The sequence below is a fragment of the Acinonyx jubatus genome, chromosome B3 (assembly GCF_027475565.1).
Source record: "Acinonyx jubatus isolate Ajub_Pintada_27869175 chromosome B3, VMU_Ajub_asm_v1.0, whole genome shotgun sequence".
Taxonomy (NCBI): domain Eukaryota; kingdom Metazoa; phylum Chordata; class Mammalia; order Carnivora; family Felidae; genus Acinonyx; species Acinonyx jubatus.
In genome coordinates, this window is record NC_069386.1 from 39959989 (window position 1) to 39982263 (window position 22275).

The 22275-nt window shown below is 38.5% G+C and overlaps 1 protein-coding gene across 9 annotated transcripts in view; it reads left to right on the forward strand.

Moving 5' to 3' along the window:
* Window positions 1–5056: 5056 nt before the first annotated feature.
* The window catches only part of CSNK1G1 (casein kinase 1 gamma 1), a 160394-nt gene continuing 143175 nt past the window's right edge, over window positions 5057–22275 (forward strand). For 3 of the 9 annotated variants that reach the window (XR_008299124.1, XM_015085544.3, XM_053223899.1), the window contains exon 1: window positions 5060–5307. The gene's annotated coding sequence lies outside the window, so the exon portion shown is untranslated. Of the gene's footprint in view, window positions 5308–7472; window positions 9789–22275 lie in introns of those variants that run through there. The other 6 variants (XM_027067491.2, XM_027067496.2, XM_027067497.2 and 3 more) reach the window with 5 other exon arrangements.

Here is a 22275-nt window from a genome sequence, read left to right on the forward strand (position 1 = left end):
TAAGATTACCTCCTACTAGATAGTTCTTTGTTTTTCCTTCCAAATACAAATCAGTGCATTGATCTGATTTTTATCAACTTCCGAACTAAGTTTTGATGATTGTAGATTATATTTTTTTGCTTTGTCTTTTAGAGATGGATATTAAACAGAATGTTACCAAATTGAGAACCAAGTTTTTATCCTTAGTACTTCCTTGATAATTAGTTTTCTTATTAAGGAGTAGCTCAAACCAACTCTATCAAAGTCAAGTTTTGATGGATCTGAAATCTGATTTGCTAGTTTTCACTGATGGAGAGAGAAACTTCATGGTGCTGTATGCAATGAAGTCTAATACTGGTATGTAATTGTTTCTAAAAAAATTTGACCTAAAGTACCTGGTCTTTCCAAATATACAACATATGATGATGTCTCACTTTAATTAGGCAAAGATTCCATGTAATCTGTTTCATTGTCAAAACTTTTGTGAAATATTGGCAACTTAGCCTCTTCTAAACATAAGGGAAGTACAGACTCCCTGTTTCCATTGAAAATTGAATCAAAAAATAAAATTTATACATTAAAAAAATAATTAAACTTAAGTTTGTAATTTCATACCCTTCACAAAGTTAATCTGGTTTTCCTCTGGTTTGTTAAAATTATGTTATATTATTTATTTATTTATTTATTTATTTACTGTTAAAAAATTTTTTTTATTGTTTATTATTCTTGAGAGAGAGAGAGAGACAGACAGAGAACAAGCAGGGAAGAGGCAGAGAAAGAGGGAGACACAGAATCTGAAGCAGGCTCCAGGCTCTGAGCACTCAGGACAGAGCCGGATGCAGGGCTCGAACTCACAGACCGTGAGATCATGACCTGAGCTGTAGTCAGCTGCCCAACTGACTGAGCCACCCAGGCGCCCCATGGTTTGTTAAAATTATTAATACTAGTGTAAATATCTTTGCCAAACAGTGATTAAAACTACTTTTCTGGGATTTTTGAACATTGTGAGGATCATATGTATTTTGTGTTTATCTAATTTCACAAAGGAAGAGCAATACTGTAGTGAGAGTTGTACAGTGTGCTCAAAGAGTTATTTATGGACAAATGCTTATTTTTTTAAAAAGCAGAAAATAAAGCCTAAATTAACTGAACTTTTCCATATATATATATACACTGCTTACAGATTTCACTGTACTTAGAATATGTCATGCTAATTCACTTTTGGAAAAATCGAATGTTCAGCTGGGCCTTGGTCCAACCAAAATTGTTGTAATGGTTCTTTTTACCTTTGAGGATAGCATATGGAGGTGGAAGAGATCCTTACTGAATCAAAACTTCACTGAACAAGAACTCATCTTGTTCACCTAAAGCCAGTTACAGCTGTTCATTAGGTGAACTGTTTTATTAGTTGGAAACTCTAATTATGAAAAATGTTATGAGTTAAAACTTAGAATTTCTCTAATTCCCCTCCTCTTATACTTGGTTCTGTCCTTGAAATAACTCATAACAACTTACTCCTTCCACATTACAACCTTTAGGTATTTCAAGATAGCTATTACATCTTTAGCCTTTAGCCTTCTCTTCCTAAGGCTAAACATTCTATTGTTTATATCACATGTATCTTAAGTGAGTCCTTGTGTTAGGAGCTATGTCTTTTGTGTTATATATTGCTTAGACATTTAAGTAGTAAATTGGGCTACATTTCTTCCAGCTGATCCCAAGTATTCACTAACTGTTACACTCTAGTTTTGGTATCATTTATATTTGGAGATGCCAGTGAACTCTAGAATATTTAAATATTAATTTACTTTAGGAATACTTAAATATTAATTATTGAGTAACAGTGTTAGTGGGGTTTTTTTTAATGTTTTATTTGTTTTTGAGAGAGAGAGAGAGAGAGAGAGAGAGAGAGAGAGAGAGAGAGAGAGAGAGAATGAGCCGGGAAAGGTCAGAGAGAGGGGGAGACACAGAATCTGAAGCAGGCTCCAGGCTCTGAGCTATCAGCACAGAGCCCAATGTGGGGCTTGAACTCACCAGCTGTGAGATCATGGCCTGAGCCGAAGTTGGCCGCTTAACCAACTGAACCATCCAGGCACCCCTGAGTGTTAGGGTTTTTTTTAATCATTTAAAAAAATTCTTTACTTATTTTTAAAATAATCTCTATACTAATGTGGAGCTCAAACTCATGACCCGGAGATTAAGAGTTGCATGCTCTTCTGACAGCCAGCGAGTCTCCCCAGGTTTTTAAAAAATAAATGTTAGAGATCCTAATTTTTTTAAGTTAATTTATTTTTGAGAGAGAGAAAGAGAGAGAGAGAATCCCAAGCAGGGTCCACACTGTCAGCATGGAGCCCGATGTGGGGCTCAAACTCAAAAAGTTAAATCATGACCTGAGCCAAAACCAAGAGCCCAACGCTTAATCAACTGCACCACCAAGGAGCCCATGATACCCTAATTTTCTTAAACGATTACAAGGGACAATTAAAAAAAACTGAAAAAAGCTTTCAAGAGATTGGGGGAAAAGACCAGAGGTCCCATATTGATCTACAGGATGAAAGAACTGTTCTGACTTTGAAGGCTATTTGACATCTAGTCCAGATCTGAGAGAACTGTCTTAGTTATGGTTCATATTAAGAAAACTCCTCCAGTACTGCTCACAAAATCCTAAAAATGTAGTTAAACCCACATAGCTAGTTTTAGGTGTGGATTTTGCTGCACAACTTTAGAGGTCTCCAAGCAATGACTATGCTGAAAATGATAGAATTATAGAAGTCATATGACCAGTTAGTAGTTAGAGTTATTCATACACCTATACAAAAGCAGCTGAATTGTAAAACAGAACTGTAGGAAGAGAGGATTTAAATGAATGCTTTAATAACTCATTTCCTCAGGCAGTGGGAAAAATGAATGATGCACAAGAACCTGCATTTCTATACTACCATGTTTAATCTTAACTACCCAATAAAGTAATTCTTTCTATAGAGCACATTTACCATAATCATGTTTTAAGGTTTAGAGACATCTAAGTCCACCATAGTTTTAGATAAATCATTGCTCATTGGGCTCAATAGTTTTATTTGTTTTTCTAATTAAATTTTTTATTCTGTTGGCAATTGAAATACTATTATCTATTTTGTCATGGTAACAGGTTTAAAACTTGTCACCCACCTACAGCCAGGTTTGTTTTTGTTTTTTGATTTTTTAATTTTTATTTTTTTAAGTAATCTCCATACCCAACGTGGGACTTGAACTTGCATGTTCTACTGACTGAGCCAGCCAGGCACTCCTTCAAAAGCAACTATTAGTTACTGGGTGTATTCAGATTCCACTTGAAAATTTTGTGTGTGTATACTCTCACATATTTGCATGCCCATGGCAAGGGTAAACCACCTACTACTGACTTTTGATTCTCAAGTGATTTCCTAAAGCTTTTGCTGAACTGTCTAGGGTAAATCATTTTAATGCCGTCTCATGTGTACAGGAAACCAACAGACCTGCTCTCTTTTAAGTTACCAAAGCTCATTTCCTCTGCCTCAGATGAGGTGAACAACAGTTTAATATTGGTGACTAAGAGGCTATCATGACCAATAAAATGAGGCCAGCAGTTGCAAGCACATTCACGGCCATGGAATAGAGAACAGATTCAGGAGCTACTCAAGCTTCACTGCCTTTTTTTTGTTTTTTTAAGTTTATTTATTTATTTTGAGAGCGAGAGAGAGCAGGGGAGGGCCAGAGAGAGGGAGAGACAGAATCCCAAGTAGGCTCTGCGCCGTGCGAGGCTTGAACTCACCAACCCTGAGATCATGACCTGAACCGATATCAAGAGTCGGATGCCTAACCAACTGAGCCACCCAGGTGCCCCCAAGCTTTACTGTTTTAAGCAGACATATTCAAGATAAGAAAGTCCATCCAAGATTTGTACTAATTTTTTTCTGAATGCTCAACTACATTCCTCTGAATATTTAACTACCACTGATATGGGTCATTTTTCTTTCTTATTTTTTTTTTAATGTTTATTTTACTTTTGAGAGAGAGAGAAAGAGACAGAGTGCAGGCGGTGGAGATGCAGAGGGAGAGGGAGACACAGAATCTGAAGCAGGCTCCAGGATCTGAGCTGTCAGCACAGAGCTCTACATGGGTCTGGAACTCAAACTGTGAGGTCACAATCTGAGCGGAAGTCAGATGCTTAACCCACTAAACCACCTCGACACACCCGTTACGGGTCAATTTTCTAAAGATATGATTAATGATATTGGGTTTCATGATAGCCCATAGTTTCCTCAAATACTTTCAAAACCCAGATCACCCTGACAGAAGAATAAATGAGGTCTCCTAACATTTTCCTTCTCCACAGTGTAGGTATGAAAGTTTATTTTGAGTGGAGGATTAAACGTCTTCCTCCTTTCCCAGTTTGATTACTGGCTTCTTTTGACCTTTTCTCATTTTTAAGGATCAGAATTATTCTACTCGATTGATAGCCAATCGTTGTTTTTCCTCCATTTAAGCGAGGTTATTTCCAGATCGTACACAAACGTGTGCAATCCTCACGGAAGAGAGGTGAAGACAAAACTTTTCTCACCATTCGGTTTCAGGCTGTCACAGGAGAACCAAGTGCCTGAAAAAGCTTTCGTAGCATTGAAGACTTTTTAAAACCAGTTGAAACATAACTGAAAATCCACAAGAGGGAGATGCTTGCTAAATCGCCAGAAAATAACTCCTACAAGGGACCAGACAGAGCCTTAGGAAGAGCCAATAGGTCGGCCTGGGACTCAGGGAGGGAGGGAGCAGGTGTATACAGTGGCTGGAGATTGGCGGGGGGTGCCGCAGCTGAAGGGAAAAGCAAGTTGGGCTGCGTGTCTCTGGTAGCTAAGAGTGTGTCTCGTCTAAGACCAGGAGCAAAAGGTAAATGGGTGTCGCCAAAGATGAGCACCCGCTCCTAGCTACCTTCTGGTAGTCCCAAAAGAAATGGGGGTGGTTATCTTTGAAGGTACTTCCGCTTAGCAACCCCACGCGGTTGCTAGGGAGGGGCCGTAGCCTGGATAACCCGGAAGTGATGGTGTCCATTTCTCACTGCCTGCTTTAAGTCCGTCCTATCGGGAGCGCCAGGGTACTCTGCGCCCGGCCGAGGGTGGGGCCAGCACTAGTGGTTCCGGCTCGGCTTCAATAGCCCCTCGGCTCCTCGCTTTCCCCCTCCCCTCCCGCACCTCTCCTCCCTCCCGCTCCTGGGAAAGAGAGGAGCCACCGCTGCGGGTGGGTAGAGAAGCACTCGGAGCCTCCGGGAGGGGACCGCGCCCGCCCCTTCTGCGCCTCTGAGTACCGCCGGACCAGGTACTCACTCCGGCTTCGATGGGGTCCGGGAGGCAGGAGCCTGAGGGTGTGCGTGTCTGTAGGGGCTGGTAGGGGGCCCTTCTCCGGGTTGGGGAGGGGGCCGGCGGAGATCCTGGGTGGGGCGCAGGCCGGCGTGTGTGTGGCGGCTAGCGGGGGTGGAATGGAGGGTTTGGGGGACCCCGCTGGCAGAGAGTGTCGGGTGGCCAGCTCGAGGTTGTGGAGGAGGCGCCCCCTCGGATGCAGAGTTCGGCCGGAGTGGACCGGGAGTTTGCCCCCTGGAGGATTCGCTCTGAAAGGGGGAGCATCCTCGGGCCAAAAGGGGAGCATGGACCTCGTCAGAGTGGTTAGGGCAATTCCTTGCTTCCCTTGCCTACCCTCCTGAAACGGAGCACGGCTTTCAGGGTTGTGGGGGGTTGTTAGTCGGCTGGGCACCGCGGGGAGCCGCCCTTGGCTGAGCTAGGGCAGAAGAGTGGGTAAGGAGACCTCTCTCCACCCAACTTCCGTGTGCTTCCTCCACTTCTTCCTTTACTGCTCTCTCGCCCCAGAGTCCTTATCGGAGCGGTACCCCCAAGTGGGCAAACATCACAGCCTATATGAGAGGTTGGAACTGGGTTCGTTGCCCCTAAATGATACTTCAAATGTTTGGAAAGTGCCAGAATGGCATATTTAACCAGGTATCCCAGCTCGATATTGAATCTGGTATAAATTGTCTTAGAAAAGTGCAGTACGGAAAAGCACCAAACTACAGGCTGGTCGGGTATAGCCTTGTTTGGTAGATATGCATGTTTGTAAAAAATAGGTTGGGGGAACTGTATAGATATAGAGGTCTAGGCGAGACATGTTGAGGCAAGCCTCTTTTTCCAATCTGTTTATCTGCCTGTAAGCCTGTTCTAGTTTAAATGAAGCAGAAAGACCCTCTTCATTTATATTTCAATTAGCGACTGAATTGTAGGTACTATGGTAATAGATGTCCCAGAATAGATAGGTAAACGTTCAGAGACTAGATCCTCTGCTTTTGAGCCTGTCTCTTAATCTTTTAAGGAGATAATTGTGGTCAAGTGGAAGTATTGGCTTTGAGATAGGTAAATCTGGGATTGAACCCAGACTATGCCACTGGCTAGTTGTTGACCTTGGGCAAGTCATGGGACCTACCAGAGATTTAGTTTCTTCGTAAGCAGAATGAGTAAAAAATTTTACCAGTATTTTAAGAGCGTGTGTGTGTGTGTGTGTGTGTGTGTGTGTGTGTGTTGTATTTAAAGAACAGTTCACTTCAAATGGAAGCACCTTCTAACTGAAAGATCGGTTATTATCATTAATCTCACACAGTCTAGGTAGCACAATTTTGTGGAATGAGGTTTGAGACAGGAAGTGAATGGATAATATTGCAAAAGCCTATGTATACAACAGGGCTTTCAATGGCTTCTAGAAATTGATCATAAGTAGCAGGAAAATCAATGATCAGATGTTTCTTTAAACTCTAAATAAAGGACAGTATATGCACTTACTGAAGTGAGCAATATTGTTTCTCTCAGATTTTTCTCAGATTTGTAATGTGTCTAGTGTAGATTGATAGAAAGATATTTAAAGAGTAATGTACAGGGGAGGCTGGGTGGCTCAGTCGGTTAAGCTGCCCTCTTCGGCTCAGGTCATGATCTCTTGGTTCATGAGTTAGAGCCTTGTGTCGGACTCTGTGCTGACAGTTCAGAGCCTGGAGCCTGCTTCAGATTCTGTGTCTCCCTCTTTCTCTGCCCTCCCACTGCTCGCTCACTCTCTCTCTGAAACAAATAAACATTAAGAAAAAATAATGTATATAAATGTTTTTAAAGTTTTTAATTCCAGTTAGTTAACATACAGTATTATATTAGTTTCAGGTAAACAATATAGTAATTCATCACTTCCATACGTACAACATATAGATATTTTGATTAAGTTCATATGTCTCTGCAGAGAATTAAAATTGGGGCATAAACTAGAAAATAGTTGTGATTTTAAGATTAACATCAACATCAGTAGCATGACTCATCTTAATTAGACTTAAACTATTAGCAGTACTTATAGAATTCTTATGTGTAATTCTGTAAAACAAGTGAAAATGGAATGAATTTCTGCCTTTAAAGCCTTCATGATGAGAATATAGAACTAAATCCCAGAAACTGTCTTTATATTGATCACTTTATAGATTTAAAATGATACAGTTACACGTAACCCATTATATCAGATTACCAAATAATATATTTCGCTTTGTAATGTCAGCTGTAGTTAATAATTTTTAAATGTACTTTATACTCAGTATAAGTCAAATCATTTGCTTTAATAAGATTGTTTATGTGTGGAAAGTGGGTATAAAGTTTGTAATTCATTATCACTTTTTAGAGTGGTTTATAGGTTTTACATATTTTAAGAGAAATTTTCAAATAAATTTCTTTCCCGTGTCTCTGCTCACAGAGTTCAACTTTTTTTTTTTTTTAAATAAAACTCTGAACTCTGTGGAGCATTGGGTGACTTAGTTGGTTAAGCGCCCATCTCTTGATTTCGGCTCAGGTCATGATCTCAAAAATAAATAAACATTAAAAAAAAAAAACTCTCTAACTATATTGCATGCTCTTTGAAGTAGAAATACTATCTTAAGTTTTGTCTGCCATTGCAGCTACATAACAGGCACCAAATAAATGTTGGTCAAATTGAAAAATGGCTGGATATATACAGACCGTTAGGACACTTCTCAGTGAGCTTTTCTACTCAAAGTATGTGGCCATTCCAAGGATCTTTGCAGTTGTCCTTTAGGAAATTTGCTTGTCAGGAAATCTAAAAATGACTAAACCCTTTTCAGTATACATCTCTTGGATGATCTCAAAAAGTTTGAGGAAAGATTGGGAAGGTTTATATACCACATACGAGAATCACGTAAGGAACAAAGTACAGTTAATTTTATCAGTGCTGCCAAATTAGTAGTGAAAGAGTTACCGTGGAAATGTTTTAAAAATGCCAAGCAGTGCTTTACTCAAACCAAATGAATATTCTTCCAGAGCTTGTTCCTATTTTAAAGTATATTACTTTCTGCAGATATGATTTGGTCTCTAATAAGGATAAATAATCACTGTATAAAGAAAAAAACAGCTGATATCGTAGACAAACTTTAATATTGCCAGTCTTGGTAGAAACTGCTTCAATGGCTTTAGATAAGTGGAAGTAGATTTTCATGAAAGAACTGTAGAATTTGTGGAATGATAGTTTTTCTCTTTTTAACATCTTTCTTATTTCTACTCATTTCTGCCTAAGATAGAAACTTTGAGACGCTGGGAGGGGGAAAAAGTGAATTTACTTCAGAATTACCATTTTAAGTATGTGGATTAGTTATTTGGAGAGCTAAATTGGATTTTGACATTATTGGGATTATGTTCAAGATGGACTCAGGAAAAAAAAAATCAGATGCCATCTGTTTCAGATTCCTTATTCCCTCACCCCTTCGTGTTTTATGGCTTTGAATTCAACAGATTATTTTTCAAAACTAAAAATCCTCAGTAGATTTAGGTTATATAATTTCAGCTATATCAATGAACATATAACTAATAGAACTTGCATGTTTATATTGAGTTACACAAAAAGATCACAGACAATGGTTAAAAGTAATTTAAACTACCTGACTATTAAGTAGCTTCTTGTATCTTGGTCATCATTGACTTAATAAACCATTTTTGTCAGAAATACTTGTTGGTGGAAGTTGCTTTAAAAAAATTGGGTAACGGAGATACAGAATAAATATTTTTTAGTCCTTGATGTTGCCACTTACAGAAGAGAAGTTTCTGCTGAGGATTTTTTCATTTTAGTGATAAGTCTGTTTAAACTTAGGCTTTCAGCAGGGAGTTTGGCCTTACCATATACCAGCTGCTATTGTTTTCATCTGAATGGCACCATATACTTCATAGGGCGCATACTTGCCATTTTTCAGTTTGGATCTTAATAAATCCTGAGGATAGGCTTTTGGGTTTACTGAGCTGGAAAAGACCATAACTTGTTTAGGTTATAGTACTTGGCACCTGGCATGGACCAGAAATACCCAAGCATCTTTGAGAAACTATAAAGTAGTATCTTAGAAATGGCCTGAAGAGAGACCAATCTGGATAGAAGAGAGCCATGTTTTATCTGCAGCAGGAATATTCTGGTATTGTAGGAGCACTGATGGACTGCCCCTGTATCGTTTAGTCTGTTCCTCACCAGAAGCTCCAAGTGTGCAATGTAGTTATGGCAAGGGCTGGGGTGTCAGGGATGGGAATTGTTCTTCAATAATTGCTAACCCATCACAATGGAGGCATAGACATATTGGGGAAAGGGATATTCTCTTGGATTTTGCCTTGGCCAGAGAAGCTGAGTGAACAGAGGTAGCCATTGCCTTTGCCATCCAAGAGGACTTGGTACTATCAACACCTCTAGGTGCTGGGTAAGCAAAACAACGTGGTTTGATGCCTTCATCAAAATAACAGGTAAATTTTCCAAGGAACAATAGCATTGGACCCACATTGATTTCTATAAATTACACTTTTTTTTTTTTTTAAGTTTACTTATATTGAGAGTGAGAGAGAACAGGAGCAAGGGAGAGACAGAGAGAGAGGGAGAGAGAAAATCCCAAGCTCCGTACTGAGCATGGAGCCAGATGTGGGGCTTAATCCTGTGACCCACAAGATCATGACCTGAGCCATTATCAAGAATCAGATGCTTAACTGACTGCCACCCAGGTGCCCCTTTGGCTTACATTTTCTAACCTAGAAAAAGGGGTGTTGAGGACTACGGGCCTCTGAATAAATACCATGCATTTATGTTCCTCTTAATAAGCTTATAAATACGTTTTGTCTTCTGGTATTAATGAGTCACATGAAAATGTGTGTGCATGTGCACGTGTGCACCCATGATAATCACTGGATCTCATTTTAATTCTTCATCCCAAATTGCTAACCATACCTGTGGTGAAGCAGCTTCCTAGCTGGATTTTTTTCTCCATTTCCTAGAGGTCACTCTCTCATGTAAGTGATAGTGAGCAGGGATATAACCAATGCCAGGAAAAAGGCAAGGAGATTGAAATTAATTTTTTTAAATTTATATGAATTGATTTAAATTAGATTTTATTTCACGTTAATTTCTTTAATTTTTCTCAAATTTCAGTAGTGATGTCTACTGTTTGAGATGTGGATGCCCAGTTTTTTTTATTCAAATTTTTTTTTCACAGTTTTAGATTTACGGAATAATTGAGCAGATAGAGTTCCATATCTCTCCTTATCCACAAAACTGCACTCCCTCCATTTCCTCTATTATTAACATCTCTTGTTAGTGTGGTACATTAGTTACAATTAATGTACCAATATTGATAACATTAACTGTAGTTTCGTTAAGGTTTACTCTTTGTGTCATATAGTTCTGTGGGTTTTAACAACCTCATAATAATATGTATCCACAGTTTTATATAGAAGAGTTTTTACCACCCTAAAAATCTGTTGTTGTTTTTTTTTTATATTTATTTTGAGAAAGCACATACACACACGTATCGGGTGGGGGGAAGGACAGAGAACTAAGAGAGAATCCCAAGCAGACCCTACTCTGTCAGTGCAGAGTCCAATGCAGGGTTCAATCTCATGAACTGTGAGGTCATGACCTGAGTTGAAGTCTGACGCTTAACTGACTGACCCACCCAGGCACCTGTTTTTTGCTTTTTGTTTTTTTAATGTTTATTTATTTTGAGAGAGAGTGAGAGCGAGAGAGAGCTAGCTAGCAAGTGACCATGTGTGTGAACGGGAGACTGGCAGAGAGAATCCCAAGCAGGCTCCTTGCTGTCAGCCCAGAACTTGACATGGGACTCAATCTCACAAATCCTGAGATCATGACCTGAGCCAAAATCAAGAGTCAGATGCTTAACTGGCTGAGCCACCCAAGTGCCCACTAAGTTGTATTTGTTAACTAGAATTCGCTTTCAGTTCGCTTTATTAACTATCCTTTCCTGGACTTAGAGGACACCTTACATTATCCAAAGCATCTTAATCTTAATTGGTATTTTGACCTTCAGATATTCTGGTTATCTGAGGTATGATGCAAAAACTGTTTAAAAACTCCATATTTGGTAGGTTTTAATTTGCTTTTTCACCTAGTTAATTAATAATAGACCCAAGGGACAATCTGTGTAAAGCACTTACACTTTGTAGAGATAGATGCTCTCCAAATCAATCAGGGTGTAAGCTCACTTTGTTTTTAATGGGATCCATCTGGTTAATGCTTGTGTTTCTTGACTTTCATTGATTATGGGATCATAAAGCTAAAAGAAAACATAGAGATGGTCTAGTTAGACCCTTTCACTTTTTAGTGGAGATTACTGAAGTGCAGGGAGACTAAGTGACTCACTCAAGATGATCTAGCTATAAAGAGTCAGACTGGAACACGTATCTCCAGACTCCCAGTCCAGTCATCTTTTTTTATAATACACAAGTTCATTCATTTTAGTGAATGAAGAAATTATGATTTTGTAAGAAGTACATTTTCTAGAAATTCTATACTACAGTAGTGAATTCAAGATTTTGGTTGAATTCCTAGTTAATTTCTGAAACGTTGAGTGTGTATTTCTTAAAGTACCGGGTGTCACTGGATCTTTAGTTAAGAGCAAATTTGTCGTTTTTCACATTTTAGATAGAAATCGGCCAATTAAAAAATAACAAAGATATTATAGCTTGTATTTAGTAAGCACACGTTCGGCTGCATTAAAATGAATCTTACTGTATTTTTTTTTGCACAGTGGAGATAATTTGTTAATATTTAATGTCATAAAGCAACAGTGGAATTCTGCCGTATGTGGTACTGTATAAAGCTAGAGTGGAGTGTTATGTAAAACTAAAAGTATGGATTAATTTAATATGCATCTGGTAAATTCAGGGCTTGAAGGATGCACATCTGTTGAGAAAACAAATCATAGAACTATTCAGAGCTTCAGCATCTTTAAATATGTGTGCTTTGATTCTCTTTAACTGTTTTGAAACAGTCTTTAATGAATTCAAAAAAGGCTATTTGCTGTAAGGAAGCACTTGTGAAGCCATTTATGATGCTATTAATCATTTTATTCTCCACAGCATTTGATACATTAGTATTTTTCTTTCCAATTTAGTTATTGGGGAAAGAAAGAGTTAAATGATCACCATAACAAAATAAGCTTATTGCAAAATGGTGTTTAAAAAAAAAGAAAAGAGGTGGGTGCCTGGGTGGCTCAGTTGGTTCAGAGTCCGACTCTTGGTCCGATTCAGGTCATGATCTCAGACAGAGTTTTGTGAGTTCGGGCCCCATGTTGGGCTTAGTGCTGGCAGCACAGAGCCTGTTTGGGATCATCTCTCTCTCCGTCTCTCTGCCCCTCCCCCACTCACGCTGTCTCTGTCTCTCTCAAAATAAATAAAGTTAAAAAAATTAAAGTGTTACTCTTCTTTCTCCCTCCCCTTAAAGAGAGAAAGAGAGAGAGCATAGTTTCCTAATTGGGATAAATTAGAAATCGTTTAAAGCTCTGACTTCTAATTTGAATCCATAATCAATGAAGAAGTAACCACAGAGTTCCTACTGTGTATTCACCATACTTGTGCTTTAGGAATATAGAAATTGAAGATAATATTTATTTGGAAAAACAAGACTTAAAATGGAAGGTTGAGAGTAATACAACGTGATAAGTAATTAGGTGCAAACCTGGTATAATCTGGGAATACTGTAGGACTTAGGAGGGAAGAACATTCAGTTCATAATTCTAATGGAAATCAGATTGAAGGTAAAGTAGTGGATCTTGGCTCTGGCAGCTGTTTAGAATCACTTGGGGAAATTTTTCCCAGAATCAGTTGAATCAGAATCTCAGGGGTGGTGAGTCCATAGTTTGTGAAAAAGCTTTCCCAGGTGATTATAATGTGCAGGCAGTGCTGGGAACCACAGGTTTAAAAGATAGATACGATTTGGGTAAGCAGGAAAGTGTTTTCAGGCAGTAGAGCTAAGCAGGGAGGGGGAATTGGGTGCAGCCTGTGAAAAGACTAATCCAAAGCTGTGTGGGCCAGTTAGGGAGTAGGAAAAAATAAGCTTAAGGAGGCAGAATGGGGTCATATGTAAGAGCAGGACTTCTCAAAGTGTGGTTCCCCAACCAGCACCATTAGCATCACCTGAACATTTATTATGAATGCAAATTTTGTGGCCTGCTCTAGACTTACTGAATTGGAAACTGTAGGGGTGGGGTCTACCAATCTATTTTAACAAACATTCCAGATGTACACAAAAGTTTGAGAACAGTTGTTAATAGAGGGTAATGAAAGGCAGGCAGAGGAAGTTAGATTTGATGTTGGCAATAAGTAGGGACCCAGTGAAGGTTTTTTAGGCTGGGGGAGTAACAGCATGCGTTTGTATGTCTGAAGGCAAATCTGATGGTGATGTGCAGAATCCTTTGGGATACTAAAAGATATGAATGAAGAAAGCCAGCTGAAGAGGTACAGACATAATCTAATGATACAATCAGGCAGGGCCTGTTCTAGCGAATTTTTGGTGAGAACACAGAATAGTCATAACAGTGATGACAGTTTGACTGTTTATGTAATGGGCAGTATGCTAACTGCTTTGGACACATTGTCTCCTTTTTCTCACAACAAACCACTGCTGTGTGGCTATTACTACAATTTTACAGATTGGGCAATGAGGCCAAGAAAGTAGCTAGCCCCGAAATTCACATTGTTGGTAAGTGGTAGACACAGGATGCCAAGTTCAAGTATCTCTAACCTCTAAAGCCTCTTTTGAAGAAACAACTAGTAATATCTGGAGACCAAGAAATAAAGGAGAAGATTGACTCAGAAAAGTTTTAATCCTAAATGTCAGATAGGAAAGGGAAGTCCCTGTTAGAAGGGAAATAGTGCTTACACTGGGTAACACGGCAAGTCAGAAAACTTGAAACTATTTTGTAAAAGTGATTGTGAAAAATAACTAAAGGAAATTTTTGTATTGTGCTTTATAGGTATAAAATTTGAAGTAATTTGGGATAGCTGAGTTTTCAGGTTTTGTTTGAACTTTTTGCTCATGGTGTCTAAATTAGCCACTTCATCCAGCTTTTAAAAAATAGCTTTTAGGGGCACCTGGGTGGCTCAGTCGGTTAAGCTTCTGACTTTGGCTCAGATCATGATCTCATGGTTCGTGGGTTCAAGCCCTGCCTAGGGAGGGCTCTGTGCTGACAGCTTGGAGCCTGGAGCCTGCTTCGTATTCTGTGTCTCCCTCTCTCCCTACCCCTCCCCTGCTTGTTCTCTTTCTCTCTTGAAAATAAACATTAAAAAAAATTTTTTTTAATCTTTTAGATTTTATAGTAAATAAGTCTGTGAATAAATTATGTTTGAGAAGCTTTCTATAATACTCTTTAAAAAAATTTTTTTTAATCCTTATTTATTTTTGAGAGAGAGAGACCGAGTGTGAGCAGGGGAGGAGCAGAGAGGGGGACACAGAATCCAAAGCAGGCTCCAGGCCTCAAGCTGTCAGCACAGAGCCCAACGCGGGGCTCGAACTCACGGAACTGTGAGATCATGACCTGAGCCGAAGTCGGATGCTCAACTGACTGAGCCACCCAGGCACCACCTATATATAATACTACTCTTGTCTCCAGAGAAATATTGTGATTTAGAAAAAAGTCAGGAGCATCTTTTTTTTTTTAAGTTTATTTATTTATTTTAAGAGAACGGAGTGAGTGGGGGAGGGACAGAGAGAGAGAGAACCACAAGCAGGCATGAACCTCGAATTCATGACCTGACCTGAAGTTGGATGTTTAACCAACTGAGCCACCTACGCGCCCCTCACTCAGGTTTTAATCTCAGGGTCGTGAGTTGAAGCCCTTTTTGGGCCCCATGCTGGGTGTGAAGTATACTTTAAAAAAAAAAAAAAAAAGAAATATCTTAGTGTTGGGGTGCCTGGCTGGTTCATTTGGAAGAGTGTGCAGCTCTTGATCTTGGGCTCGTGAGTTTGAGCCCCACGGTAGAGATTATGGAAAAAAAAAACAACTTAAAAAAAAAGACATAGGGGCACCTGGGTGGCTCAGTTGGTTGAGCGTCTGATTTAAGCTCAGGTCATGATCTTACAGCTCACGAGTTTGAGCCCACGTCGGGCTCTGTGCTGACAGCTCAGAGCCTGGAGCCTGCTTCGGATTCTGTGTCTCCCTGTCTCTCTGCTCCTAACCCACTCACATTTTGTCTCTGTCTCTCTCAAAAATAAATAAACATTAAAAAAATTTTTTTAAAAAAGAAATATTTCAGTTTTATTTTTAGTTGATAAGTAAGAAATAGTACAAAAACTTGACATGTTTGGGTAATTGTTTTCATAAGATGTTATTAGTTTCAGTACCCTCTTACTTTACTTATTGAGGTAAAATTGATGTGATGTAAAAGTAGTCATTTTATTTATTTATTTTTAATTTATTTTTTTAATTTACATCCAAGTTAGTTAGCATATAGTGCAATAATGATTTCAGGATTAGATTACTTAATGCTCCTTACCCATTTAGCCCATCCCCTCTCCCACAACCCTTCCAGTAACCCTCTGTTTGTTCTCCATAGGTAAGTCTCTTATGTTTTGTTCCCCTCCCTGCTTTGATATTTGCTTCCCTTCCCTTATGTTCATCTGTTTTGTCTCTTAAAGTCCTCATATGAGTGAAGTCATATATTTGTCTTTCTCTAATTTTGCTTAGCATAATACCCTCTAGTTCCATCCATGTAGTTGCAAATGGCAAGATTTCATTCTTTTTGATTGCCGAGTAATACTCCATTGTATATATACACCACATCTTATTTATCTGTTCAACCATCGATGGACATTTGGACTCTTTCCATACTTTGGCTGTTGTTGATAGTGCTGCTAACATGGGGGTGCATGTGTCCCTTTGAAACAGCACACCTGTATCCCATGGATAAATGCCTAGTAGTGCAATTGCTGGATCTTAGGGTAGTTCTATTTTTAGTTTTTTGAGGAACCTCCATCCTGTCTTCCAGAGTGGCTGCACCAGCTTGCATTCCCACCAACACTGCAAAAGAGATCCTCTTTCTCCGCATCCTCGCCAACATCTGTTGTTGCCTGAGTTGTTAATGTTAGCCATTCTGACGGGTGTGAGGTGGTATCTCCTTTTGGTTTTGATTTGTATTTCCCTGATGATGAGTGATGTTGGGCATTTTTTCATGTGTTGGTTGACATCTGGATATCTTCTTTGGAGAAGTGTCTATTCATGTCTTTTGCCCATTTCTTCACTGAATTATTTGTTTTTTGGGTGTTTGATAAGTTCTTTATAGATTTTGGATACTAACCCTTTATCTGATATGTTGTTTGCAAAAATCTTCTTCCATTCCTTCGGTTGTCTTTTAGTTTTGCTGATTGTTTCCTTTGCTGTGCAGAAGCTTTTTATTTTGATGAGGTCCCAGTAGTTCATTTTTGTAAAAGTAACCATTTTAAAGTGTATAGTTTGGTGGCATTTGGTACATTCATGGTGTTTTGCAACCATAACCTTTATCTAGTTCCAACACATTTTCATCATCCCCAAAGGAAAACCCCAAACCTATTAAGCAGTTCCTCCCTGTTCCTCTTTCTCCATACCCCCTGGAAAACACTAATCTGCTTTCTTTCTCTTTGGATTTACCTATTGTGGTTATTTTGTAACATGAAATCATATAAAATGTTTCTGCTTCTTTCACTTAGCTTAACGATTTCTAAGTCCATCCATGTTGTAGTATGTATCAGTACTTCATTTTTTTTTTATGGCTGAAAAATATTCTGTATGGATATACCCCATTTGTTTGTCCATTCATCAATTCATAGATGTTTTTAGTTGTTTCCATCTTTTAATTATTGTCAGTAGTGTTCGTATGAACATTCATGTAGAAGTTTTAGTTTGAGTATTGGTTTTCAATTCTTTTGGTTATGTAACTAGGAATGGAATTGCTGGGTCATGTGGTAATTTTACATTTAACTTTTTTTTAAAAACCTTTTTTTTTTTTTAAGCTTATTTACTTACTTATTTTTGTAATCTCTGCACCCATCATGAGGCTTGAACTCACTACCTTGAGATCAAGATGCTTTACTGACTGAGCCAGCCACGGGCCCCTACATTTTGCTTTTGAGGAACTGCCAACTGTTGTTCACAGTGGCTGCACCATTTTAGATTCTCACCAGCAATGTTCAAGGGTTTTTAATTTGGAGAGGGGGAGGGAGGAATGGAGAGGGACAGAATCTTAAGCATGGAGCCTAGCATGCCCAGCATGTAGCCCAGTGCAGAGCCCCACATGGAACCTGACTGGGGTCTCAATCTCACGACCATGACATCATGACCTGACCTGAGCTGAAATCAGCTTAACTGACTGAGATACCCGGGTGCCCCTAGGGTTTTCATTTTTCTATGTTATCACCAAATCTGTTACTTTGTACCTTTTTAAACATTTTTTATTATTTTTTTTATTTTATTGTTTTTATTTATTTATTTTTAACTTTATTTTTTTAAATTTACGTCCAATTTAGTTAGCATATAGTGCAACAATGACTTCAGGAGTAGATTCCTTAATGCCCCTTACCCATTTAGCCCATCCCCCCTCCCACAACCCCTCCAGTAACCCTCAGTTTGTTCTCCATATTTATGAGTCTCTTCTGTTTTGTCCCCCTCCATGTTTTTATATTATTTTTGTTTCCCTTCCCTTATGTTCATCTGTTTTGTCTCTTAAAGTCCTCATATGTGTGAATTTATATGATTTTTGTTTTTCTCTAATTTCACTTAACATAATACCCTCCAGTTCCATCCACGTAGTTGCAAATGGCAAGATTTCATTCTTTTTGATTGCCGAGTAATACTCCATTGTATATATATATACCGCATCTTCTTTATCCATTCATCCATCGATGGACATTTGGGCTCTTTCCATACTTTGGCTATTGTTGGTAGTGCTGCTATAAACATGGGAGTGCATGTGTCCCTTCGAAACAGCACATCTGTATCCCATGGATAAATGCCTGGTAGTGCAATTGCTGGGTTGTAGGGTAGTTCTGTTTTTAGTTTTTTGAGGAAACTCCATACTGTTTTCCAGAGTGGCTGCACCAGTTTTCATTCCCATTTTTTTTTTTTAAATTTTAGAGAAGAGAGAGAGTATGAGTGGGGGAGAGGGGCAGAGGGAGAGAAGAATTTTAAGCAGGCTCCACACTCAGCTCGAAGCCTGTATTGGGCTTTATCCCCATAACTGGGATCATGACCTGAGCTGAAATCAAGAATTACTTGCTCAACTGACTGAGCCATCCAGGTGCCCCACTTTTTTTTTAATGAATTTTCTTTTTTTTTTTCTTTTTCTTTTTCTTTATTTTAGAGAGGGGGGAGCCAGTGGGGGAAAGGCAGAGAGAAAAGGGGACAGAGGATGCGAAGCGGGTTCTGTGCTGACAGCAGAGAGCCTGATGCAGAGCTCAGTCTATAATATCATGAACTGAACTGAAGTCAGATGCTTAACTGACTGAGCCACTCAGGCACCTCCATTTGTCTATCTTCTAAGAGTGTGATACTTTTAGCTCATATAGTTAGATCTTTGATCTATTTCGAGTTTTACAGTATGAGGTTAAGGTTCAGCTTTATTCTTTTGCATGTGGGTATCCAGTTGTCCTAGTACTGTTTGATCTTTCCCCAGTGAATGCCCTTGGCATATTCTTCTTGAAAATCTGTTGGTCATAGATGAATAGGCTTGTTTCTGGACTCTTATTTTGTTGATCTATATATGTGTCTTAGTGCCACTTACCACACTGGTTTAATTATTGTAGTTTTGTGGTGACTTTAAAATAATTTCAGAAAGTAGAAGTCTGATTTTGTTTTTCAAGATTTTCCAAGATTGTGTTTGGCTATTTGTTGTTCCTTGCAATTGCATATGAATTTTTAAATGTTTTTAGTGGTTGCCTTATAGTTTGCCTTATACATTTATAACTAATCTAAGTCTACTTCCAAATAACACTATATTGCTTTATGGTTTGTGTTGGTGTCTTATAACAGTTGTCCCAATTCTTCCTTCCTGTCTCTCATAACATTTTTGTGATTACTTATCCAAGCTGTAGTCACCTAGTAAATTGTTGCTATTGGTATTTTGAACCAATACTTAGCTGTTAGATCTATTAAGAAAAAGAAAAAAAATTTACTTTCATTTATTCCTTCTCTAATGGTCTTTTCGTAGATCTAAGTTTTGTTACTTGTTTTTGATTTTGAGAGGGAAAGTGCTAGTGGAGGAGAGGGGTGGGGGAGGGGAGAGAATCTTAAACCTGCTCCATGTGCAGTCCAGAGCCTGTTGCAGAGCTCGATCCACAACCCTGGTATCATGACCTGAGCTGAAATCAAGAGTCAGACTTTTAGGGGTGCCTGGGTGGCTCAGTTGGTTAAGCATTCAACATCAGCTCAGGTCGTGATCTCATGGTTCAGGAGTTCAAGCCCCTTGTCGGCTCTGTGCTGATAGCTCAGTGCCTGGAACCTGCTTCAGATTCTGTGTCTCCTTCTCTCTCTGCCCCTCCTCAGCTCTCGCTCTGTCTCTCTCAAAAAAAAAAAAAAAAAACTAAATAAAAAAAATAAAATAAACATTTTTTTAAAAATTAAAAAAAAGAGAGACATTTAATCACCTGAACCACCCAGATGCTCCTAGATCCAAGTTTTTTATCTATGTCATTTTCTTTCTGAAGAACTTTTTTTGATATTTCTTGCAAGGCAGGTCTGCTGGTGACACATTCCCTCTGTTGTTGTTTGAGAAAGCCTTTATTTCTCCTCTACTGTTGAAGGATAATTTCACTGATAGAGAATTCTAGGTTGGTGGTTTTTTGCCTTGACCAGTTTAGATATTCATCCTATTTTGTCTTTGTATGTATGGTTTGTGAAAAGAAATAATATCTCCAGCATGGGTTTCTGCTCCTAGGTTTTGTTTCTCCCTGTACTCCTTTCTCTCCAGTTTTCAGGACAGTGATTTATCCTGTGACCTCATTTCTCTGGTGGATCTAAGAAGAGGTCTTGTCTTTCAGTTTTCTTGTTGTAAGGAAGAGAACCACGGCTCCATGATCTTCACATGTCAGCAGAAACGGGCAAGCTTTATATGAATTTTAGAAACAGCTCTTCTATTTCTGAAAAAAAGGCCATTGAGATTTTGGCAGGGATTGCATTGACTCTGTCCATTGTTTGAGTTGTATTGCCATAACAATATTAAGTCTTCCAATGTCTGGACAAGGTATCTTTCCATTTATGTTGGTCTTCTTTCATTTCCTTCAGTTTTTTCCAGTTTTCAGTGTACAATGCTTATACCTTCTTAGACATTTATTCCTAGGTATGTATTTTTTTGATGCCACAATAAATGGAATTATTTTATTTTTTAAAATAAATGTTTATTTATTTATTTATTTTGAGAGAGAGTGCAAGTAGTGGAGGGGCAGAGAGAGAGGGAGAGAATTCCAAGCTCGGGACTCAATCTCCCGAACCAGGAGGCCATGACTGGAGCCGAAATCAAGAGCTGGACGCTTAACTGACTGAGCCACCCACATGTCCCAGAATTGTTTTCTTTATTTCATTTTCAAGTTTTTCATTTTTTATTTCATTACTAGTATACAGAAATAGAACTGACTTTTGTGCTGAATTTGTTTATTACCTCTAATAATTTTTGTGTATATGTTCTTTAGGTTTTCTTATATAGGACTTGTCATCTGTAATAGATAGTTTTACTCTTTCCAAATTGAATGGCTTTTTCCTTCCTTTAAAAAAATTTTTTTAATGATATTATTATTTTTTTTGCCTAACTGCTCTGGCTAGAACTTCCATTCCAACATTGAATAGGAGTGGCAAATGAGAGCATTCTGCTCTTGTTCCTTATCTCAGGGGCAAAGCTTTCAGTCTTTCACCATTGAGTATGCTAACTCTGTGGTTTTCATAACATTTTTTTCTTATGTTGAAGAAGTTTTTTTCTATTCCTAGTTTGAGTGTTTTTATCATGGTAGGATTTTGTGAAATGCATTTTTTTTTTTTTTTGCATCAACAGAGATGATCATATGGTTTTTCTCCTTAATGGGTGTATTATATTGATTGATTTTTCTAGTTGACCCACCTGGAATAAAGCTGTTTGTCATATGTGTAATCCTCTTAATATGCTGTTGGATTATGTTTGCTAGTATTTTGTTGAGCATTTTTACATTGTATTTGTCTGTAATTTTCTTGGAATGTTTTTACCTGGTTTTGGTATCAAGGTAATCCTGGCTTCACAGAATGAGTTAGGAAATAATTCTATTCTGGATTTTGAGAGAGTTTTAGAAGGATTGTTAATTATTTTTTTAATGTTTGGTAGAATTTACCAGTGAAGTCATGTAGTCCTAGACTCTTCTGGGTGGGAAGTTTTGACTGGTGATTCAGTCTTTACTTGTCGCAGGTCGTTCAAATATTCTATTTCTTCTGGAATGTTTTGGTACTTTGTATGTTTATAGGACCATATCCATTTCATCTAGGTTATCTGACTTATTGGTGTACAATTTTTCATAGTTTTCTTTTATAACCCTTTCCATTTTTAAGGTCTGTAGAATGGTCCCCATTTTCATCTCTGAAGTTAGTAATTGAAGTCGTTTTTCTTGGTCACGTTAACTAAAAATTTGTCAAGTTGCTGATCTTTTCAAAGAATTAGCTTTTGATTATGTTGATTTTATTGTTTCATTTTCTGTTTTATCTCCCCTCTAACCTTTTGATGTCTTTTCTACTGTTAGCTTTGGAGTTAGCTTGTTCTTTTTCTAGTTCTTTGAGGTATAAACTTAGGATGTCAGTTTGGGATCTTCTTGTTTAATGCAGGCATTTAAAAAAATTTTTTTAATGTTTATTCATTATTGAGAGACAGACACAGCGTGAGCAGGGAAGGGGTAGAGAGAGGGGGAGACACAGAATCTGAAGCAGGCTCCAGGCTCTGAGCTGTCAGCACAAAGCCCAGTGCG